This window comes from Anser anser, assembly GCF_964211835.1.
Source record: "Anser anser genome assembly, chromosome: 2".
Taxonomy (NCBI): Eukaryota; Metazoa; Chordata; class Aves; order Anseriformes; family Anatidae; genus Anser; species Anser anser.
In genome coordinates this window covers 133,699,824-133,726,347 of record NC_139721.1, presented here as the reverse complement: position 1 = coordinate 133,726,347, position 26,524 = coordinate 133,699,824, and the positions used below count along the sequence as shown (strand labels likewise).

The 26,524-nt window shown below is 35.6% G+C and overlaps 1 protein-coding gene across 1 annotated transcript in view; it reads right to left on the bottom strand.

Moving 5' to 3' along the window:
* THSD7A (thrombospondin type 1 domain containing 7A) overlaps window positions 1-26,524 on the bottom strand; it is a 293,994-nt gene that overhangs the window by 240,113 nt on the left and 27,357 nt on the right. The window contains exon 3 of the mRNA XM_083824577.1: window positions 750-862. The gene's annotated coding sequence lies outside the window, so the exon portion shown is untranslated. The remainder of the gene's footprint in view (window positions 1-749; window positions 863-26,524) is intronic.

Here is a 26,524-nt window from a genome sequence, read left to right as displayed (position 1 = left end):
TAGGAAGACTACTGACTCTGTTAAAACACTGGCTCCACAGAAAAACTCTTGGCTTTGCCCTGAAAGACCATAAAGTGGCAAAAAATCGTGCTATTTTAGAGAAAGGAATTTTTCATCTCCTGATCAGAAATGAATCTTTCCAACCTTGGTCATTGTATGATTTATGCTCAAACTACATATACACGTAAGTTGCTAAAGGAAAGAACAACATTCTTCTGCTGCCATGATTACTTTTTTAGTCAAAGCTAAATTTCTCTGAGACAGATTCACTTATGACGAACTATGCAGACTCACAATCAATTTTTGACTTGAGACAACCTAAATGCACAACAGCCAGTTAGCTATTATTGTCTAGGGAACAGTCTTCTTTACTCAGACATATTTATAACTGGAACAAAAATAGAAACCTAAAACTCTCAACATTTAGACAAACTTAAGACTTTTTTTTGACATTTTTAGACATTTTTGTCTAAATTTAGACAAAATTTAGACAAACTGCAGTTTACTGTTATCCTCTTCAGAATCCTGTCAGCTTTCTTAGTATACCTGTAAGGCTACCTTATGTAGAATACTGTAACTCTATTTGTAAATTGTGTTAAGAAAAAATAACTGCTACTGATTTAAAAAAAAAAAAACTTTTAAATTTTCTGTAGGAAGTATCCAAAACTTGTTACGAGAGAGACCATCTAGTATCCTACATGGAATTCCTCCAGGTCTAAAAATTTGTAAATAAAAGAAGCTAAACATACCTTTCTGCCACAGGATTCATTCTCTGCTGCCAAGGAACCTCACAAATGACATGATTCCACTATAGCCAAAACATTTGGACAGGCAACCTCTTTGCAGTGAATTTAGAAGAAAGCTGTAAATAAGCAGATAAAAGGTCAAAAGGTAAAAATTAAACAAATTGCCCATAGAGGTTCCTCTGATGATTCACTAAGGAGAGGGATGGTGTGTTGTGATGATCTAAACTACATACAGCAGATAGTAAATTCAGTATTAATATATACAAGAACAGATAACTAAGTTTATTTTAATGGCTCTCCCTGCATTTCCAAGCTTACTTTGCCACACATGACCCTGGATGCTTTCTAATTTCCCTGAATAGCCCAATGTTCAATTCTGCATAGCTTTATCATGTCTGGAAGGTCATTCCACACATTTTTTGCGTGTGTGAAAGACTGCTGCCGGGCATCTGTTTTGAACTTTTTTCCTCCCTTTATTCCATTTATGCCATCTGATCACATTACTTATATCCATCTCAAAGTTCTAATTTAAGAGGACATTTCTCTGAATCATGACTTAGCCTTGCCCATATGTTTCCAGATGCATTGAAAGAGATTTTTATTTTCAGTCTGAAGCTATGTTAGCAAATAGAAAAGTTAAACAGTCTGTTACCTGTCAGCGATTACTACACCAAATGATTAAGATTAAATTTTACAGAGGCTTATTAAAATAAAGAAAAAGTCCAACCTGCAGACAAATGAACAGGGCCAGGCAACCAATTGATATAAATTTAATATACTAAGTATGGCGCATTGCCACCGAGTAATGAACAATACAGACTGAATGATTCTGTATTCAAACAATGACAATTCCAAGTTCCTTTGGCTACCAGAAATATCCCAGCTAAACAGAAAAAAAAAAAAAGAGAGAGAGAGAAAGAAAAAGATCGTAACTATTAGTATTTCTCTTCTACTCCATTTGCTCTATGTTACTGGTGAGAACTAGTTGCATTTCTTTTGCCAGAGCTTAGGAACACCCTCAGCTTTATTGCTCATGTAACCTCTCTCTTCTCTCTTTCTCTCTGAACACAGAAGAGCAGAAAAAGTCAAAGTTAAAAAGATGGACGATGATGAGGACAACTTTTTCCTTAGTTGCACCCATCTTTGCTATATTACGAAAACGCAAGCTTTCGCCTCCAGGGTTAGGATTATACCTAATCTAATTTGAGATCTTCTATTTTACTTTGTGCTGTTAAAAAAATAAAAATAAAAAAAATCTGTGTCAGAAAACTTACGTTTAGTCAAAACTTTTTGTTATTAAGTTTTAACATAATCTAGATCTTACTATACAAATCAATCCTCTCCACATATAAGATTTAACACTGTCATTTTATTCTGACTTCTGTAAAAGAACTGCAGTAACAAGATGCAACTGTCCTTTCCTTTGCATCCTCATAATTCTTTTTTTTTTTTCTTTCTTTAAACTATTGAAGAACCATTTGTTCATCTGGTTCATTATACTTACCCATTGAATGACAATAAAACACACAGGAAATGTGTGTTTTATCTTAATGAAAATTAACCTCAGAGTAGTCTTACTGATATTTTTAGATAAAGGTCACTTAAATATTGCAAATGATTTTTCCACCAAATTGACAACGTCCTCCTCTCACCCACATTATAATAAAATGCCCACAAGCCCTTACCATATAAAACAGTTTTCACTAGAGGATGGATTGCCTATTCTTGACATTTCAAAATTAGTGAGTTTACGTCTAAGGATTCAGTAACAGTTCACATTATTCAGTAACTGTTTATGGCTTTATTTATTTGATAAGTGTGAAATAAATATCAACAACTAAAAATTCAGACTCCCCTCCTTCAGACTCAGTCCCCTCCTAAGGTCAAAGCAGAAATGGTTTAGACTTTAGCCATAAGGTTAATAAATTCTATCAAGACTCACGAGAGTATTATTTAAAGAAAATTATCCCTTACAAAAGCAGAAAGACTCACATTCCTGTGACTCATAAATGTAACCCTCATGTCTTACGTAACTCCAAAGACTTAATGCACCCAACAGTTGATGTAGATGTTCTTCCCAACCACTCACCCAATAACTAAACTTTAAATTTTCAAAAAGATAATGTAGTTCTGAATCTTCCACTAATAAACAGTGGTGTCACAAATAGAATTCAGAAGAAACACATATTCAGTAAAAGGCTGACATTTGGTGCCATTTACAAAAGAATCTGCAACAGATTGCAGAAGCAAACATACAGACACCTGAAATTAATTGCCAAGATCACAAATCCCTCAAGTTGCAAACAGAAACCTGAATATTAGAATAATATCTCAGTTTCCTATTCTAATGCACAGAAGATCATGAGATAAAACCAATGTTTAACAAAGGTACTTTGACTACAGATGATTCCCTGACCAGTGTAGTCATTACATTACTTCATTAAATCACAACACTTGTACCAATAATACTGTGAATGGTGCATTTTTATATTCTATATTTTCCGTGTAGATCCCTTAAATAGACTTAGATTATAATATCTAGAATTTTCACCTTCTGTTCAGTAACATACTGGATCAGGTAATTTATTTACAGACATCTAGGCCCTCTTGACAGAAATTGTAGTTTTCTAACATACACGTGACCAGATGTGCGCACACATTTTTGATAATACATTTTTTCCTTTTCCTCTTTTGGGCATAACAGTATTAGAAACGTGTTCATTAATAATAATGAATAATGGCATTGGAAGGATTTCTTCAGATTTATTTATACAATCTGTGGCTTCTTGGACCCAAGTAGGCTTTTGTACAAACATTACTGATACCATATCTAAGCATCTTTAAGTGATGCTGAAATGAAAAATAGTCTAAATTTTTTAAACCATTACCAAATATTCTTTGTAGAGATAACTGTTCATCTTAACAGAGATAAAATGACAGGGAGCAGGGCAGAAGGGTAGGAAGTTAGGTGAATGAGTAAAAGGTAATATTAAGGTGAACACCATGCTACACGACCTGCGAGGTCCTGATACAATGCTAGTGGAAGCAAACTTGAAAGAAATGAGATTTTGTCTGTGCATGTTCTGTGTTCTTTGCACAGTAGGGAGATTCTATTTCTAGCCTACATACTGATATTATTTCACTCTTGCCACTCCATAAAGAATTTCCATTTCTATCAGTTACAGCACACTGTACCCTTTGCCTACTTGTTTAAAGAAAATGAATAAAGTACTTTCCCATATGAAAATGAGATCTGCTACCTTTTATTATTATTATTATTTGGAACAGGCAGAAGGGCAAACACTGAGGGACACCAGTGTGAAAATTTACTAACATCACCATCCCAATTACTTGAAGGGCCAACAAAGATAAGTGAAAAAGGCAATCATCTGCCTCAGCATTTACTGAGAGCATTTTAATGAAACTTTCCTTTTTCTCTGTGTTTGCTATACTTACACAGAATGAAGATATGAAATATTTCAATACCTTTTCATGTCCTCACATCATTACAATTCCAGGTGACTATCTAGTCTGCTTTGTATCCAATTTTGATGCCAATGGCTCCAGGAAAGAGCAAAAACACTCCTGTGGGACTTTAACTAATGATTCTTTCACATTTTACTACAGGGATTGACACAAATGGAAAAATAAAACAAAACAAAACAAAACAAAACAAAATAAAAATAAAATGAAATAAAATAAAAAGATATTGGAGATTTTCCTCCATAAAATAACACTCATTGCTTTGTGATTTGAACATAATTTGGAATGCATCAAGAACTTTGACCATAATTTATATGTGCCAACTATATGTTAATTTATTCTAATGACATTAAAATAATCTCCCATTTTGTTGCTATCATATGACTAAATGTATAAAAAGCAATTCATTTCTACTAGATTTTATTTCAAACTACTTATAAAAGGATCTTACATGATTAAATTTCAAAATAATATTCCACAAGGAGAAAAGATCAAAACAAGCTCTTCTACAGACCATGAAAAACAGTCACTTGAACTCACTAAAAATTAGTTTTCAAATATAAAATGTTGTGTTCTCAATAATAGCTAAAACAAATTTGTTTTAAATCGTGTAATAGTAAAAATAGTAAATGGGGCACCATAACATAATTTATATTTGGATCTCATTTCCTTGTAGATTCAAGTGATTGAACAGATTAACGTGACCTACAATTATTTTTATGTTACTTGATATTTTAATATCTAACTAAATAGATAATGAAGGGTTAAATGTTGACATGTGGCTGAACTGAGCATTAATTAGCTAAGTACATGCATACACACAAATACAGCTTAATGAAGCATTCTCCTAACAATACTCTGATCATAACAAGAGCGCTCTCTCTTTGTTATCATAGACCTACGGTAGACTGCTGCAAATTTTAACCTCAAATGACATTTAAAAGTTAATAACACATTACAATTGTGGCCATTTCACGGAAGTCCTGGTAGTCTTTGCTGTTCAATTCATGTTTGGTCCTGATAGCACTTTAAAACCAAAACAAGTTGCTGCAAATCACCCCTAAGATGAGCATGTACTTCAATGAGCCCTCCATATCATGCACAAAAAAAAAAAATCATTGTCACTTTTCTTGTTCTTTGATTGACATCTGTGTGTATAGGGTTTAACGGTTTTTCTATGCAGAAGTGAAAGTATAAAACCTATGTAAACCTGGAAAACATATGCTCATTAAGTGGTAAACTAAAATATTCCAATCCATTATGCTCTGGAAACTGAGAGTAGGCTTTTTAAACAATGTACAGGGATTTAACTACAGAATTCATTAAAATTAATTCAAGTCATACAGCTAAAATTTACTGCCATTGAAAAAGTTATCTTTAAAACAAATCCAATAAAATTTAAGTACAAGCTGTGGTGCCTGAATATTTTAAATATTCGCTGGACATAAAAATTGTTGTGAGGCTACAGCATAAAGCTGAAGGGCAAACACAGAGCTTTATAATGTGTGTGTCCAGTAATCGTGGTAATACATTATTATGTAAGTTATAAATGTCTAATTACTGGTGTTCTTTTATTTCATTTATTTTGACCACTTAAACTGTCTCTAAAGTGCCTATCTACATTTGCATTTTAATGAATAATATTTGATATTTATTCAGCACATTCTATTCGCATCTCAGAGTTTCATTTAGAGATTAGTATTTCTTATTACCTAAAACAAACTATTCATAGATATTCAAGATCTGGGAATTACTAGTGAGTGAGCAAGACACTGTGGGTAGCATTATAATTTGGCCAAGCTGTTGGCCTCAGTTTTAGCTGTTGTGTTGCCGTTACTGTCAGTGGGACACCTGGTCTTTAGGAAGTTACATTGCAGTTCCAGGAAGATGAAAAATTAAAAACACTGCTCACTGAGATGCCTAAAGGAAGATTTCAATTTATGCCATTTTTGTCCAAATAAGGTCTGTAAATCACCCAGGAGAAATGAGTAGTAATCACTGTTTCCCCACAGTAATACTTATTGAAAAGAAAACATTGATCAAAAATGAAAAATATAATTTTACCCAGATACCATAAGCTCATGCAAGTTTATGAATCAGACTGTCAGGTATATATCATTCATAATTGTGCAAATCCAATGAAGATCAGCAAAAAGATGTAGCATTAATTCCAGAAAGTGCTTCCACCTGGGTTAGTTTATTTGATTTCTGGTTTAGACAGTTATAATTTGGTAGGCATTCCAGTGATTTCCTGGGTTTGCCTGGCTCTTTTTTTAGAGTAAAATTAATAAAAAGCGAACTTTACTGCCACAGTAAATATGATTACAAAGTTTGCAGCTGTGAATATTCACAATACAGAGAAACAAATTCACACAAGCACAGAACTGATGTTTGGATTTCATATTCATGCCTGGTTCTCTGGCAGACCAGGTTTAAATGTCAAGCTTCTGTGAAGAGACATCCCTTCCCCTGAACACAAACACACTGAAATTAATCTTCTCACCCATGCATTTTTCTCAGAAAATTCGTATTCCAGCATCTTAGGAGGTACATTTCTTAGTACTTTTCCAGAGTCAAAGTATTTTTTGTTCTTTGCTTATATACTTCACTATTTCCTAGGATAATGTCAAACCTAATCTAAAACAAGCACTTTTGCAATGGGCCACCCTAAATCTAAAAGCTGTCTCGTGAAGGCTGCACACTGCACTGAATCTATCTTCAGATTAATCTCTTCTCATACACAAAATCTAAAAACAGACATTATGTGGTAGATGTTTCAACTAGTCTCCTAGGCAATGCAGCTTAAGGATGAAGTAAAGTAAGTCAATCTCCAAGTAGACATCCAGAATAAACAAAACACATCCTGAAGTGCTTTTTTGTCCTCTCTGGCTGTAACTGGAGTTTACAGTGCCTAACTCAGCCACGCACACCTACACCATAGACAGTGAAAACATCTCTCTCCTTATGAAAGATAGTAACAAACATTGTAAACCTTGATAGAAGTAACACAATATTTACAAACACATTTTGTGAAGACATTCTGCCTTAAGAACGCTGCAGGCAGAGGAAAGTACCCTAAAGACTAGAGCCAAAAATGTAATCAAATCAAGATAAGACATTACAAATATTTTTAAGAAACTTGGGAAAGATGAGGAAGGATTTTACTATATGATATCCAACAGTATCATCTCTGGGAACAAGGATCACCCTAAAAGAAAGCTAGGATCAAGCCATGTCATCCCTGGTAAGAGAAAATAATGTTCTCAAACAGCCTGCTCTAGATATTTCCTTTAGAGATGCAAACAGAAAAGTGCAGTGCTCAAAAGATTTCAGGTCACACTGACCAAACTCAAAAGCTATATAAGACATTGGAGCTGATAAGGAGATCCACTAAGTATGCTACTAAAGTATGCTATTAAAAAAACTTCTAATTTAAAATATATCTCTGTAACTTTGCTCTTTTATTATAAATCTAGGTTTTTAACTAAACATGTTTTTTTACCCAAATATCTTGATGACTCGGATGCATCATTCCATCAGACAAAGTGCGACTCAGGAAAGGATCATCGACATCCACTACCCAAGAGCTGGTGCTGAGCTCCTGCAAGCCTGCCTGGCAATCCACTCTACTATAGCAAAGTTAAACAAGAAGAGTTATTGTGCTGTGGCTAACTCGATAAGTTTAAGCCTGTTACATTTTGGCAAGAAGCATCATAACAGTGAAGGGAGCCTAACTCACAGGTCCATTTTTCACCTGCTTAAAGCTTTTTTGTTGTTGTCTGCAACCCGTATATTTTGCTGGAACCTTCTTTCTTACCTTTCTTGCAGTTTTCCAAACTCAACAGTTAGTCCAATGCAGAGGCTGAAAATTGAGGAGGTACTGACTTAAAAATATTCACAATGTTTAAGACAGAGGTTACAACACAGTTATGCTTTTTTTTTTTTTTTGAGAAAGAGAGAGAGAGAGAGAGAGAGAATGAAAAAGACAAAAGATCACAGGATCCCAGTACCTAGCAGATTTAAAGAATAAATGTAATCATTGCATAGTATGAGATGGTCTCTGAATTACTAAGAGTCTGGAACCCTTTATACAATTATTATAGTGATACATTGGAGTGTTTCTGATTCAAAATGTCAGAGCAGTAATATTGAGTGACATCTTTGCCCCTATTCGTCTTAATAAATGATTACAGCATGGAGATACATAGTTCCCCCCAGATGGATCCCTACAGCTTTACACAGTGGTTCTAGGAAAGCAGTATGACTGCTAGGGAGTTTTTAGGATGAGCCTGCAGCAACTTTTTTGATATGCAGATAACTTCGCTAACACCAGAAAACATGAACATACGATACAGATGATGATGTATGGACACTTGAAGAGAAACAGGACTTAAGATTAGTAAAGACAAGCCAAATATACCCTTGTAAGCTGACAAAAAAATGGTCTTAAACTAGCCAGCTGAACTTGATAACCATGAATACCAATGATTCTGAACATTTAGATGCAAAAGAGCATTAAGCCTGAAAACACTGAGGAAGAAAAACATTTTATCACGTTTTAGGCTGTTAGCATTTACTAAGAAAGACTGACTTCTGATATACAAGGCTTATTGTTTTCTATGAAAGTGGGACATGATCACTTATCTACAAAGGAAAAATGCATATGAAAAACATTAAAATAAAAATAACTAAGTAAATGCCACAGGGCTAAAAAGAATACGTGATAGGAAGTATAAACAGAGATGCAGATAGAAAGAAAACTGGGCAGACCTCAGTGGGCAGGGCAATGTCTACATCCACTAAGTTAACTTAAACATCCTATAGGAAGCTTCCTGTGTAAAATCAATATTAAACACAAATAAACTGAGAAAGACCAAGGGCTATTACTGGAAAAAGTACATATATATAGGATACAGAATGACATTTGAGTGACTTAAGAATGGCCAGGAGCTCTAAGAGCTCAGAAATCTGGCAGGAGCTAGAGGAACACTGAAGATGTCTGAAGCAGAAAAGGGAAGTAGTACTGAAAAGACAGAAAAGAATGAACCAACATGAAGACAAATTTATGATCATGTGCAGTTCCAATTAAATGCGTTTGTGTTTAAAATACGAAGTACTGAAGTCTGGTCTAGAACAGCGCTAGACAGAGAAATTATCTTCATCAAAACCTTATTTGACTCTTTATTTTCAAGAAAGCATAAGAAATAGCAGAAACCATTACTTTGAGTTTCCACATACTGCAGACTTTCTCATGTTTTGTAGTGGCACAGATGCATCATTTAAAAAGTAGAACAATTCGCTCTTCCTTTTCCATAACTCTTCTCCCCATGCCACCCCAAAAGAAAACCTAAACACAGCCTTAACTGCTACTGCATGCATCACTTCCAAAAAACAAACAAACAAAAATTTTAAATATATAGTCAAACAACATATACAATGCTTTTACCACTTTTACTAAACTGGCTTTATTGTTCCCATACTTCTACGTGCTGTGATTTTTTATTTGAAGTTTTGCATATTGCGATGCCTGTTTTGTTGATTGACATTGCTCAAAAACTCTGAGGATTGAAGAACATTAATTAATCCTCACTTAAACAGTCTTTATGTGTGCTTCATTGTACTGGAAACTTGTTACTTGGAAATTCATGCAGCGGAGGCTTGTTCTAGGTAGCACTGAATGGAGTTTGATCAGAGTGATGATGGCCTGAAGACGTAAGTGAGGAAAGGCTGGCAGTACAGGTTGTACTTTCCCTCCAACTTCCACCCAAACTGGCTGAAGAAAGAGGCAGAGGAGGGTGTGAAATAAATAAATCAGATCCATCAAAAGAGCTAATTGCAACTGGTATGTTGCTCTAGGCAGGCATTTCTGTTTATGTCACAATTTTAATAAACATATACAAAATGTCTGGGCTGTTTATCAGAATTTCAGAATTCTTCAGGATATACGGTCATTTCTATCCAGCTCTCAATTACAAACTTGCTACATAAATTGACAAATCCAAGTGAACATTTAGGCCAGACACTAGCAGAGTTTGTAAAGATCCTATTTAAAAGAGTCATAAATCTTTACATATTGTTATATTCTCTTTATATAAAATACAAAACGTATGCAATGTATAGCTCAAAAACCAGCTACAGCAGTTTGATGTACATCTGGTAGCTGGCTAGTGTGGGATATGCAAAAGAAAACAATTACAAAAATTGTTGATCAAGGGTCATTTGGATTTATTATTCTAGAAATGACTGCTTAAATTGCTAAAAATTGTGACAGCACCATGCAATCTGCATAAATGCTAAGGCCAAATAAATAGCTATGAGATATTGGTGAATGTTTTTTCTAGCAAAAGCAAAATGCTACAAAAAGACACTGCAAGGACATTTTTTTTAATTATTTTTATTTTTTTAATGTCTAAAATTGTCTCTCGTAATTCCTGGAGCCAGATGAGCCAAGACAGGGTGTAAATAAAGCCCAAATCCTACCTAATGTCACTGTGATTGACCACTCCAGGGTAAAAGAAAACAAAAACAAAAACAAAAAAAAAAAAAAACAAAAAAAAAACAACAAAAAACAACCCTTCAGCAGAAAGAGATTGTGTGTTATCTGAGCTTCACAGCAAAAGCCCTTCTGAAGCATGATTAGGACACATGATATACACTCATCACAGAGTGTGTCAAGTCTTATATCCTACACATTCACCTCAGTGAACCTTTCCTAGAGATAAATGGTGATTTCTAATTCACTGAAGAGGAATCCTTTACCACAGAGACTGGATAGGCTGAAAATACTGAGCATGTACGTTTCTTTGCACAAGCAACACAACCGGGACTTCCAAGCTACTTCTTTATTTAACATGCTAAACATCAGGAACTCCAGCCAAATATTTCATTGCACCTAACAGATACAGGTCTGTTTGTATACTTACGTCTAACATATACTTAGACAGATACATACACACAAGTGCGAATATTGCTTGTATGTAATTTTTACCTTCACCTTGCATATTTAAATAGGTCAAGTCTTCAGCCTTGATCTGGAAATAAACATTCCACAAACTCTATAGAAGACTGACCAGAATGTCTCCCAGAGGGTGTCTAAGGTTCCCAAGGGCCTATTTTGGTCCTGTTTGAACATCTTCGCTCTCAATTTTATTTGAAACTGAAAGTTTGCCCTTTTCCTATGGAAAGCTACACAATCGTCCCCAAAGGGACATTTTTTCCCAGTATTGTCAGGCAGGCAGACTGCAGCTAAACTTGAGAAGGAAGGTGTGCTCCCAGAACGTGGTAGATAGATTGTTCCAATGGGATTATCAGCATTTTTAATGCAGAGCCAGCTCAAAGCTCATGCTTGATTTAATTGAGAATCTGGAAGACAAAAGTGTAAGCCTGTGGTGGTAAATTAGGTACATACAATATCCCTGGAAATAATGAAGTCTCAGAAAACATTTAGCTACTTCAAGTAAATAAAGCCCCAGGTAGGCATTCCGTGACAACAGTCATGCTATGCTTAACATTCTTAGATTAGGAACTTCCATAAGAAATATTATATAAAGGGACAGACGTATATAACATTAAAGCACAAAAAAAAATAATCTAAAAATACATGTTTACATCTAAAACTATGTAGTCTTAGCATAGTATTAGGGGGAAAAAAAAAAAAGCGACAACAAAAAAAGCAGCTTGAAAGACCCATATTAGTACTCCAAAATTTGGGTCAGAGAATGCTACCATCTCCAATAGATCCACAATTTTTAGTTTCTTTAACTGCTAATTCCAGCAATAGAGGTTCCAACCAAGTGCTGGAAAAGTAACATCAACTTAAAATGCAAGGAATTAGAATGTATTTTCTCTTTTGTTGGAATGTAAATTCAGGCCAAAGGTCATCTTTTTCCCCCCCTAGGGAAGGCTTAGTAATGCTTATTGTCCCAATTTACCAAATTTAGCCCACAGCAATTTGCTTCTATTATGGTGCATACCTAATATTGCTCACATATTCAGCCTAGGTTATTTACTTTACTGGAACTCCTTTCAAGAATTAACTGATTAGTGTGAGCACAGAGTCTTAACTCTGGCTACAGAATTAACATACTCACTCAAACCAATTCTCCTAGCAAGAGATTTTGTTGTTGTTGTTGGGCATACAAAGGGCTTTAAAACAATTCATCACACATTAAAAATAGAATAAAACAAAGATAATTTTCATCACACACCCTCGTGATTTTAGGAAAGGAGTGAATAATATATTAGACTATTATTCTCAATGAAAGAATATATGCTAATAGAGCATACTAAACAATTTCTGATCTCTACTGCATCCATGCAATCCTGCTGAGTGCACGGAAGCTGACTGAACAACCCCAGATGTACAGTTTGGCTCATGAAGGTTATTCGCACTGCTAACTGAGATACATAACTCTGGCTTGCACCCTAGAGGAATCTACCTCCATTAAAAATTAGGGCTTTAGCTATGAACATAGTGCTTGAAGTAAATGTGAGATGTAGGAGAGGTAAATAGCTCCCAAAACCACTCTGAAAGAAACTATTATTTGAGGTTTACTACAATCAGAGACAACAAAAACTACTAGCCAATGTGCACTTAGACAGGACTGTACAATAATTTTGTGGTGAAATGGAACTTCAAATGAAAACATCAACTTCAATGCCAGGACAGAATTTCGGGCTTTTATCTACTTTTTCTTTTATTTCACATGACTAACTGTAATTTCTATTCTTAATTCCTATACTAGTAATCTTTAACACCATAAAGTGACACACATCATGTTACCACAAATAGTTCAGAGATAATGGAAAATAAATTTTATTTACAGATAACAACTAATTATCTTATAAGATAGAAATCTTGTATTCATACAGATAATCTAAAAGGCAGAAACAGTAAATTCTCTCTTGTGAAATATAATATAGAAATATGACATGAATTTGTCACAGGAATTAGCACAGCCCTAGACTTCTCTTGTCAAAATGCCTTGAGTTACACAGAAAACTCCAGGCAATTTTCAAATACCCTAGAGCACAACTGTATCCTTATATTACTTCTCCATTAACTGGAATCGTTACCGAAGACAAAGTCGTCATATGCATTTACAATCAGGTTTTAAATAGTAAGAGTATACAGTATCATCATTTACTTTAAAAAAAAAAAAAGAAAAAAACATAGGCTTTACTTAAAACTTTATACTACACAAAACACACTACCTACCTTTGCAAATGTACACAGTCCATTTACACAAAATGCTACATTATTTTAAGCTACATTATTTATTTATTAAATATTTTAATATATTTTAATTCCAAATCAACTTTCTTACCATTCTTCAGTCAAGTGATGACAATCGAGTAACAAATTTTTTTTGAGTTATTGTACCAGTTCAGTACGTACAGTGTACTGAACTAAATTCTACCATGCTCCCATAATGTTGATCAGGGAAGGGAATAACTACCAAATCTAGCTACATAATGCAGTTCCTTGTGATTATTTATGGCTTAATACATCATGCACATAACCATGTTATCTGACATTCAGGGAAGGAAACACAATGCAACACAGATAAACACATTTCTGAATGGAAAGTATTGGTTGTGTGTGTAGATCCATGACAGTCCAATCAAGGGGCAAGGGGACCCGGAGCATGGACTGGGTCCAGGAACAGATGGCTTCGGCCCAGCATGGTGAAACCAAAGGAAGCCCATGGCTGCTGAGATCAATGGCACTACTGTTGTACATTTGAGGAAGGTTGCCAGAACAATTGCAGCTGGGAACAGCTGAGAGGTGATGACATGGCATCCATGTGGCGTGACAGCCACCAGTGCCTTGGTCCTTGTTCAGTGTTGCCAGATGAAGCCTCTTGCTGCCACATTACCCTAGCCTGGATCAAGTGGCTTCCTGCAACTACGTCCATGGTCACACATGGATGGATGGATGGAGCTGGCATGGATACTGCTCCAGCACCACTGAACAGACTAAACAATAATTTAAAAAGTACTGAGGACTTGTTGAACAAGCATGCCAAGTAGAAACAATCTTTGTCAAGTTATTCCTGAGTTACATGCAGCAAAATATGCATCAGGGGCGGTCTGTTTATCACATGACCAAACAACATCTGAATTGGACTAAAACACTCTGCACAAAGGTGACAATTCACAAATTCATTACTAGCACAAAGCTGCACACAAACTTGCTTTTCATCTTCACTTGAGTTTTGTGATGGTGAGGCATAGAATAAGAATGTAAGAAATACACACACACAACCCTTGTCAGCATAAGGATCATAAAACAATTTATGCTTGCTTATTTTGGTTTTAGTCACTCTAATGAGCGCACTACTCTCTTCAAACAGGCAAAGCTTCTTGCCTTAATGAAAACCCAATATTTCTCAGCTGGCACCAGGTAACTTGCTGAACACCCAAAAAGGGCATCTACTGAACAGCATACAATAATTAAGTCACTCATTGATCCAGTGAGCACAAAACAGGGCTGAATGTAATGCTCTACAGCCAATACCTTTAATCAACACTTAAAATGATAACATTACTCTAAATTAAACAAAAATTGAGCTAACAGCCTGTCTTGTTCTATGTATTTAGTGTTTCCTTTGGAAGGCTTAATTTCAAATTACCTTGATTATATACATAATTACTATTATTTGGCGATATTATTGATGCAGGTGCCAGCAACATGAAACAAGCCGTGCTAAAATATAAACCAGATCTCTGTACTGAAGTTACAGAAACTTATCAGTCAGCACCACAAAACTGGTTACAAATTTCTGCCTTGGACTCTGGAAACCTTAACCATTCCAGTTCTGTTTATAATGGTGTCTTCCACAAATAGCTCAATCCAGACTCAGAACAGGTATCTGCAGAAATGTTAAACTACACTTGCTGTTCCGAAACATTTAGGAACACATGAGAAAACATCTTTTTAAATACGAAATTAGTCCCTGAGAAAGAGAAGCCAGCTCTTGTCTCAAGTATCTAAGCACAACACATTAACTTGTAGGCACGTAATGCTAGTACAAAGTACTACTGCAGTCAGAATTGAGATCAATGGAAACAGCCCTTCACAATTGCACTCAGCAGGATGAAAGATCAAAACACTAACAGAAGATGCCAAAGCCAAAACTCAGGACAGCAGTATCATGAGCTTCATGAGATAATTTGATCTGTGGCAACTTGAACACAGGAGATGGACACATCCTGTGACACTGGAAAACATAGCCAAGCTTTGCGTGCGGTATTTGTGCAGTATACTGATCATTAGTGCCACTAGGTCTTAATATGAAAGCAGAGATATGAATTTTGCAATCAAGTTGTTTTTATTGGGTTTAAAACCTTGAACAAAAAGGTTTGAGAATACAGATTGGCTCTAATGAATTGAATATTTGAATTATCAGTTTGGAGAAATATTTTTATGCCTTCGTTTAATTACAACAGCCAAAAAAAAATAAATCTGAATACTTCCATCACCTTTGTCATGCTATGCAATACTTTCCTGTCAAGTAGAGAAATAATTGTGAGTCTTCTGCTTTTATAAACTGCATGGTACAATTTGGAAACTTAAGTTTCAAAATCAAACTATTTGACAAATTATTGGTCTCACATCAGTCTTGTGCATGACAGAAAATATACAAATGCTTCAACACGGCACTGCATCCCTTTTAAAAAGGATATTACATTGAGATTTTTGAAAGGTCAGAATTCCTGACTACTATGAAAAAGTTGGATAGAATGGGGAAAAAAATCTATTTTATGCATCTGTAACAATTAAGAGATTAGTTTATCACAGAACAATCTTAAGATTTAGGTCACGGTTAGAATCCCTCATGAAGTAAATCCACAATGTAAGATATCTAAGATTGCTCCAAGAGCTACCTTACATGTGAAGCCCAATTAGGACCAAATCTTACTGAATGCCACACTAGTTGGAGTATAGTGTTAAGTGATTTTGAAGTCATGAGGAATATGAAGGATACAGAAAGTGTTATTTAAAGAATAAATATGACTATTTAAGATCAAATTAAATATAGCAAGAAATACTGAAACTTGGATTTTGATCCAAGTTGCAGGAATTTTTTTCATAATAGACTGAAAGAAAACTGCTATATAACTAACACACTCCTACTCAATCTATTTAAACAGTAAATAGAAATAAAATACATGTTATTGTAGGGCAAAATTGATAATAACACAGCTTTAGCATGAGAACATTTTCTAGCAGGTACAGTGTCATCCACACCAGCTTTCAGGAAATTGTGGCTGCGTCTCAGTGCCATAAGCCCAAGTAAGAAGCTGCCTCCCAATGCTGGCAGCTTCATGGCCTCAGCCCCTCCAAGCACTTCCAGCTGCTTTGGCCAGGCAGGTCCTGCGCAGCTTTTGCATTTTACACTGTCTTTAAGGCTGTAGCAAAAACACAACTATCAAAATTCAAACCTGGGATTATTTGTATGAGCTGCCATTGTACCTATATACCACTGCAGAAAGGTCTTTGAAAGGTCTACATGCATTTAAATTTTCAAACTGTCAGCAGTCTTTCTATTACAAATATGCACTGAAACAGTCTTTGTGTAAAAGCTATAAATGTTTAATCTTAAGTTACAGCTGGATAATTCATTTTGCACTTTGATCTCACTCTTGTGGAATTAGGCATTTCCAGTGAAATATTACTACCTTCTTAATAAAAGTAAGCTTCAAACCATTTTAAGCCATCTCAGTTTCCACTGAAGCTCAGCTACATTCTATGAAATAAGCCAGACTGCAATAAAATAAAAGTCAAGACACATTATTACCTTTTTATGGAGAAAAACAGACTATAAGCAGGAATCTAATTATATGGTTTTAACTGACTGTAAGTATTTAATAGTTCTAAAAGGATAAAATAATCTACCCATTTGGACGTCTGGACTATCTCCTGTAGAAAAGCCCTCTGAGGCTTACTCCAATCTTTTGTGATTCATTTTAGAAGCCCAGCTCATAGTGTGCAACTTACCATTAATGTTTAAGAGAAGTATCACTTTTGAGAAAAGCTCTTTGATACATGATATACAGTCTCTCAAAGCCTATTTGACAGGGTGCTGAAAGAGATTAAAACTAGCACTAGTTTATACTACTGCTCCGATATAGCCTATGAATGCAGAAAACTATATTTAGGAGCAAGCAGAAAATCTAAAGGCTGTTCGCCACCCCAGCCCCCAAGCAACACAACCACCAAAGCTTTGTTGCCTTATCAAGAGACAACTGAGAGAGAGAGAGGGAGACTAATCCTTTAGTTTCTCTTCAGCTTTTCATCTCCTTGGAGAACAAGAGCCTCTCACTTTGCCCCTGTGCTGGCAGGAGAAGCAGTAAGTCCCACTCTCCAGATCTCCTGCTGGTCTCTGCACTGGTCAGCATCTCCAACCTTCCTTCCACTTCAGCTCATGGGAAGAGGTGAGATGCTGCCTCTCTCCTCCAGGGGCCAGCCAGGGCTTTAGCCCACTGCAGAGGAAGGCTTTGCTTTCTGAATTTTGAAATGCAGAATGTGAAACCTTGACTTGAGGACACCTCTTCTAGCACTAACGGATGTCTTTTTTTTCTCCCTACTAAACAGCCCATGCAAAAAAAAACCCTGGTTTTAGAAAACATTTCAGCATTTCAGGAATCATATTTGGGCAGAGTGGGCAATACATAGTTTTCCTACTGGTGACCTATTAAAGTGCCATTATGGCAGATAGATAATAAGGAGTAGAAAATATGTAAACTCAGGCCCAAATTACAACAATGTGAGTTTCTTTGCAACCTGTGACATACCCCTACATCTCTCTGATATGCTGTGCTGTCAGAAACTCATAGGGAAAATGGCACAGTCATCCTCCACAACTCCAAAGGTGATTAAATGCCTTGTGCATCTGCAGAAATCTCAATACTCCTCAATATTACTTCAGTCTTGCTTCACACATGAAAAAAGGTTCAGAGCAACACATGTGCGATCACTTCTGCCCCCGTGGAGTATGGCAGAGTGACTACAGATGTGGTGCAAGGACATACTAACAAAACTGCACAGATACACACAGAAATTCAGCTCTAAAGTTTACACTGTATTTGTCTAATATTTCCAGCTCTACTATGTATGCTTAAATAAGAAATACTGGTTAGGAAATAACACTTTTCTATCTAAGAAATAAAATAGGCTCATGTACTTTGCTCACTATACTTTATATCGTATATGTTGAGATAAATTCTCAACGATAAAAACTCAATAAATTGAATAAATGTTACACTATTATTTATGTTCTGACTGAAATGTTCCACAACATATTTCTGCTTCTATTTTAACAGTAACAAATACAGAAAAATAAAATTTAGTCTCACTCTGTGATAAATGTAAATTAGGACCAGGAGCTGGGTAAGCATTCGACCAACCATTCTCTTAGACTATAAATTAACAAGATCCTTTCATTGCTCTAATATGGATTTTAGTCTTATATTTGCTTGGGCAATTGGTCAGCTAGCCATCTAGCTATTTGCACAATGAAATGTGCATTTTTCAAAAACAATTAGGTTTAGAGGGTAAAACAAGAGAAATGCTATGTATTAGATTATATCTAACAAGGTCTAAAAGCACTTTGCTTCAATTGGACATGCCTGGTTTGTTGCTTCTATCTTGTAAAAAAACACTCCACTGCATAGATTGTAGTGGATTTTAATAAACTCGAGTGAGTTACACCCAACAGCAGTCTCGCTGTAATCCATTAGTCATCTGAAACAAGAATATAAGCCAAACCAGTATTTATCATTAGATAGCATATACATATTGATAAGTATATGCCTTAACTACATTTAAGGCACTGAAGAAGCCCCAAGACTTTCTCTGATTAAAAACAGTTCAGGAAAGCTTTTGTGCAATCTGATATTTTTCCTTCACTTACATACTACGAAAACATAAAATGGGGGGGGGGGGGAAGAGGTAGAGGGCCGTAGAGCAAGTATTAAAAAATTACACACGATATTACGATATTACTAATACTTATGAATTCAATGCTGCTAGCACCACACTCAACAATTGCCCCATTTTACATCAGTAAGTTTAACAAAGTATTACTCTTATTGTGCTGAAACATGCTATAATTTCAACTGACATGCTTATGTACTGTACTCTTTAAAATAAAAATAAAAAAACAGCGATTTAGAAAAAAAATATACAGTCTCTTCCCTCCTGTAGTCAGCTGCCTTCTAATGACAACTTTTGTTCCAGATCTTCAAAGTCAAGCAGGAGTTTTTCTGGGACAGCATGCCCTAATTAAATTCATTTGCTGTGGCCCATTTTTAAATATTCAAATTAAACATTTCTGGTAGTTGAATGACAGTTTCTAAACTTATTTATTATGCAAAAATGATTCTCCATAGACAGCAAATGGAATTTCAGCAAAAACACAATTCAGCAGTGTTTGTCAGTGTATTGATAAACACTAAAACGTAATTTATACTTCCCAATTTCAGCAATATATCAAAATTGTGTTGCTCTTGAATAAGAGTAGAGAAAAATATCCCAATTTAAAATGAGGACTTGTAGGACAAGATTTTTCCTTTAAAAATGTACCAAGCTGAATTCCAGTCACATTCATTCAGGAGTGAGCATATCCTATAGTAAACAAAGCACTAAGCTTTAAAATATCACAATCTGGATAAAACTTAGAACATATTTTTTTCTGGTTTGTGACCTGTGGGGAAAACATAGTATGGTTTACTGGCTGACATTGATAGAGGAGGACTCAGAAGTCTTGGAAAGTCTTTAGAACTCTTCGGAAGTCTTGGAAAGAATTTAGCTTGTGTTCAGTACTCCTTCACCAAATTCTCAGCACTGGTACATATCTTTCTTTTATTTACAAAACTTCTTACTTCTTTACCACTCATCACCATTCATTACTTTGGCATGAACAAACCAAGCAACATTTGTGACTCTGCTCATTCCCACAACTCTGTCAGGGAATGAAGCAGCCAATTGTCAATTTTTACTATGGTAAATATGCTGGCTTTATGAAATATAAATTGTCCTCTATTTGTGTTGTGCAAAGTGATGACTATTAATGGTTGTTAGCAAAGGTTATCCAGCAGCTTTCTGTCAATCCAGAGCTATAAACATTTTCCCCATGATGACACCAACAAACCCTTGCCAGCTCATTGTCTCCTGGGTGTACCTGGAGCTGCACTCACCATCAGCTGAATGCTCTGCATATGAGAACCAGCATCTTAACCCTGGGACATCAATGCCCACATGAACAACAAGGTTCAACGTGATCCTGGCACTCTAGGTTAATGAGGAGCTGAAGAAATTAGGTTAGATTGTTAAAGCTGTCCAGATGCAATTAGCTCCTTTACTAACAGAGGTGTATTGGCAGAGTACAGTTTACAACAGAGAAGTGATGAAAGCATGCCAACACCTGAAGAAGGACAAATGACTGTTATTCAGAAGGAAACAACATCACCTGAGAAGTGGGGAGACAAAAACAATTACCCATAGGGCTTAATTGAAAAGCAAGCTAATGGTATGGACTAATATGACCACCTCCTATTTGCTTTATTTACAGCAATAACTGTCTTCATCACCCCTTGTAACCCATGGGTAATGATATTTTCCCTCCAAATGATGCAATGACTAAGTATTAAAATATTTAGTAACTTTTTACATTCATGTTTTGAAAGATGTTGCTATTACTTGCCTTAAAGGAGAAGTTTAATAAAATTTACTCTTGATAAGATATAAGTTTTTTCACCAAGTAATTGGACTTATTTTATATCTGTTTTTTCTTACTATGATTTGACCCAGGAAAGAAAACACTAAAATATGTTTTCTGTAAGATTAGTCTGGGCTCGCACTAATTGCATTGATGTTCAGTTATAGTATCCAATTTCAGTTTTTCTGATAAAAAAAACATACTGCCATCCTATCTGAGAGAGAAGAATGCAAAATAATCTTAAATAGTCCCAACAATCTTAACTATCCTCAATTTTGTCAATAATATAATGAGAATATCCGAAAGATTTTGAACAGAGCACACAAACTATAACAAATCACCCCTTTTATTCACCTCCACTAGGATGAGCTAATCTATTTTCTAAATGAAACATTTGTATTGCTGTGACATTTCTCAGCAATGAAAATCACTTCTGTGATCATGCTGATTTAAGGGTTGCGAGCTGTCTGCTTTAATCAACTCAGAATGAATTTGTAGAGCAGATTCTGCAATAATTCACTGTTATGCTGCTTCAATATTCCAGTTTCTACCAGAACTCAATTTATTAAAACAGTTAGACTCAAGAAAAAGATAAATTAAATCATAGATAAATTTACACTTAATAATGCAAATTAAATACAATTTTTAGGATCATGCTTCATTAGACAAAATAAACACTAATTGTTAAGGCTATGGTTGAAACTATCCTGGCTAGTTTGGTCATGAAAGCACTTTTTCAGAAACTCATACAGCTACAGTGATACTCTTGTAAGTGTATTGAAAGGAACATCTAAGTTATGAAGCAATGAATTCAGAGTTAAAAACTTGGTGTCCTTTGATGTTATTTTCAAGACAAAAGACAGAAATGTTCAAAAGCTATTTCTTCTGTATTTTAAGGAAGTAGAATGACATATTAGTGTTTTGCAGTGACAATGACATTCTATTTATTCAAAATAAAAAATAGGTTATTAAATAGCAATTATTTGAAGTAATATTTTACGCCTTCAGATCCAGAAAACATGTAGTGCTCTTCACAAAGACATATAAAGAACAGATTCCAGAACAGAGAACTTGAATTTGGATTCTAGGAGGAGACTAACGGCTGTCTGGCTGTTGGCAGCAATTAGCGTATATTTTGAAAGCACGAAGAGGACCAATAGAGAGCTCAGACAAGTAAATTATCTCATACCAAATCTAGTCAAAGGCATTATATCCCATGGAGATGGATACAGGTAGACGGTGCCCCGCCCCCTTTTTTATTTATTTATTTATTTATTTATTAATTCCTACGTTTGCATAACCACCACCAAATATTAAGATTGATCATATCGCTAAAGATAACTTTAAGGGCTAAGCAAGGTCTGTATCTTTATCAGGGTCAGTGAAATCATTCTCATATATTAAACCCATTGGGTTAATATATGGTGGCTCTCCAAATGCTAAGAGTTTATTTGCTCCTTACTTCCCATTGAAAGGCAGTATTTCATACAACATCAAAATCACTTACTATAGGAGCAAGAGAGTCAGAGGCCTGAGATCTTAGGATTCAAAGCATTGACCACAGCAGCCTAATTCCTAAAAGATCCTGTGTTCATAATAGTACACACTGTGTACAGAATAACTGAGATAAATGCTAACAGATTTATTTTTGAGATAAACTGTTTTCAAAACATTTTAGTTTCACTTGCTCTTTTCTTAGCAGCACAGCATGACCGTGTGCGACTAATGCTCTGTGACAGATTTTGCCTGTTGCAAATTACTCACAGGAAGAGAGACTTCATGGCATGTTTCTCCTTATGGCAATTTTAAAGCAAATTAAATTGATTTTATCCTGAAAAACCACCCCCAGCACAGCACTGCTGACGGGACCCTCAGAGGGACACGGTCCATGCCAGCAGACTGAGATCTGAGGTGCAGTGCTGAAGGCTGAGACAAGAGGCCAGGAGGGAGCCAACTGCCCACACACCAAGGCCTGGGGTATGCGGGCCGCCAATTAAATGGAAGCAAGATCCCACCTCAGGTAGCTGCAGGGCCAAAAAACAATGCTAAAATCAAAAGGTACAATGAAGAACAACCAAGAAAGTGAAGTATTTTTCACAGCAGAGGTGTTGGATCACAAGGCTGAAGAGGGAACAGCAACTCAACACCGGCTTCTGCAAGATGCCAAGAATGGGCTGACTTGGCAAACTTTCCCCAGAGTACTTAACTGGAAGTCAGATGATCATATGAGATGATAAAACGCCTGAAGAGGATTGAAGTTTAGCATTCCTTACCCTGTTTTGTATTCAAGCCAGAGGGAAACCTGTAGCAAGAACAGCCTACTGGTGGAAAATAGCTCAGGTCTGCCCTAGAGTTTAATAAGTGCTCAGCACTTTCTGTACAACTTCTGGTCGTCTGAAAGCAAAGGCAGGATGTTAATCTCATTCTAACAGGGTCACACGGGATCTTTAAGGATATGCCACATTACACCTCTAAGCAACGTGTTCATTTTTCCAAGTCCAAACCAAACCAGAGTACAGAGAAATTCAAACCCATGTCAGTGGAGTTAGTATACAACCCAGGAAAACCACCAACTCTCACAGAAAACTGTCCAACCATGAAATAAACTGTTCTTTTATTCTTTTTTTAATCTTGAGAATTAAAATGTTAGAACCTTCCTTCTCCTACAGCCACAGTTCAATGTGATTTAATACTAAATTATTAATCACAGTTTTATTTTCAAGTTCTCTCTCATATGAGAAACAATGAAAGGCTCCTTCATTTCTCCACCTTAATTATTTTAATTATTTCTAACGTTACCAAGCAAAAAGCATTTGCACACAAACAGGGATCTAGGACTAAAAGAGAAACAAAAGCTCACATGATTTTTTCTCCTTTTCCCAGTAATTGTGCATTTAGATATGGAGCTATGGAGAAAACGGCATCCACGAGGAGGACACTGCAACATTTCTGGCTCAGTCTTAGCTCCTTCTGAGGCCAACAGAAGAAATGCCACCAGCCTCATCCCCTCAGGCTTTTGACTTTCATGTTGCCTATAAAAGAAGTGTTTAATCCTGTGCAGCCCTGACAAAAGCCAATTAGCAGACAAAAAAAAAAAAAAAACAAGATGCCCAAGTCTTTATTGCTGATAGGCAAGATTAAATCAAGCAAAGATTATATGAATGTGTACTCTTACCGTTAGTAAAAATCTTCAGACTGTCTTGCCATCATTGTTTGTATTGGAACTCATTAGGAAAAAAAGCACTTACATCCAGTAAACGGGACTATTTCAGGAAACATGCAAACATTTGGTTCTTCTCCTAACAAGAAGCAACTTTTCTAAGTATGAAAACAAAACACAGTTACTTAAATGAGCCCAACCAATGCTTTCCAGTTTATTCTTTTTAAAATCAAAGGCAGATGTACTCTAGTTCGATGTTAATTATAACCTGTATTACACAGGAGGCCACAGTAAATAAATAGTGGCTATTAACCAAGCATAACTTTCAAAAAAATAAATAACAGTAACAATAAATAATAATAATTTAAAAAAATAAAATAAAGCACCTAAAACCTTCCTCTCATCTGCAACAGCTTCCTGCTGGAAGTACTGCAGTGCAGGGCTGAGCAATGCTGGCTCAATCTCACATGCCCTTTTTCAGCACTGATTACACTATTAAACTGACATCCAGATTTCAAACACATTTTAAAAACTCTTCTAGTTTACTTAAATAGAGACCATTGTTATCCTTTTATTTTATTTATTCTGTTAATGTACCCTCTCAGCTGAAAAAAAAAAAACAAACTTCAATCCTTCCTGGTTTGTTTCCAAAGTCCAGTGTTTCTTAATTCTGTTGTTCAGACACAGCTAAACCCTTTTCCTGAAGTGCACTTAGCACACAGAGGCTCTTTGTTGCACTTGACCACTAGAAAAACAAAACAAAACAAAACAGGAATGTCCTTACCCATCATGGGCTAAGGGCAGTATTTTCATAATGCTTCTGAATTCATGGTTTGGAAGGACACCAAAAGACACAACCATCAATGGTGGTACCACCATAGGAAACACTGATACAATCCTCTGAATGTTTGAATGCATGAGAAATAGCAGCGTTAATATTGCATACAGGCAATAAATCAGATCTTTCAAGAGTTATGTACCTGCTAGACAAAATGCTTCAATCACAGCACCTGATAGCACACAATTTTTACACGGGTCTAATGTTCACGGTCACTGAAAGCCCATGCAAAGCACTCTGTTGCCACTGAGTCCCTCCTGCTTTGCTACATAAAAACAGGACATGAATGACAGAAAGTTCCCTCTGCCCCCAGCTAAAGGTTCACAAAGGGCGCACTCAGATTCCCGTGGATCATGCCAACACTCTCACTGAACCACTGGCTTATGAACGAAAAGCTTTAGTGGCACTGTTTGCGTCTGTGATGAATACACATACAGATGCTGCTTCTCAACCTGCAATTCTCACATCACAGAGAGCTGTTTCAAGAAAAAGAATATATTTAGTATGTTTTTGAATAAATCTTCTCAAAATACAACAGCAAGTGCAGAAGGAGCAACCAGATCCAGGGCCAAAGACAAAGGTATGAATTTTACTCAGCTATGCAGACGGGGTTGCTATTGCATCTTTCTTTTTAGAACTTTTCTCACAACAACTTTTTCCAAAAACTTAGAGAATTATAGTTCATAAGGAATGCTTGTCCCATCCTGCTGAAGCAAAGAACAAAATTGCAGAGTTAGACTTTAAACTCTGTAGAAGTACATATATTCTAGGACTCACAAAATCCCTGCCTCCAGGTGAAGCTGCACTGCAGATTTTGTTCAGACGGATACAGGACTATCAAAAATTACTTTTGAAGCCAGTTGCTATTTTGAAGCATCTCAGTATAAACTTCAGATTCCGTGACACCTGAATGAACTCTCGTACAATGCTGCCATAATTTTAACAGAAAGAAGAATGGCTACAAAATTTAATCAGATCTCAAAAATCTGATTAAATCTGATTTAAAAAATAAATAAATAAATAAATAAATAACATAGTTAAAGGATTAAACGGGATATATAAAAGCTAATAAAAAGGCTAAGATCAAATATGTCCATGCTGTTATATTAATGTTAAAAACAAAAATAGGAGTATGTGAATTCATATATGCCTCTGTGTTTGTGTGCATGTGTATATACACGCCTATGTGTGAAATGGTAATTTATTCATGTAAAGTAAATAGAATATTAATAGATCTCTATTACATATATGTAATGGTAGTAGAAAGAATATGAGAGGATATAAATGGTACTGGAATGAGAGGATGGGATACATCTGTAAAAGAACTATATTCATTCATGAAAACACTATACAGAATATATAAGTATATATATTATACAAACACATAATATTTATGTTCTATAAATATACATAACATATTCTACCTGCAAATAGATACATTTAGATATATACCTTTACTCACAAGTGAAGGAAAGTTAACTATTCAAAAATATGTTAGAACTTCTATTCATTTAATTGAAAATAGTGTGGTATTTGGGCTATGCTGTTTATCAACAAATGGTATGAAAAAAAA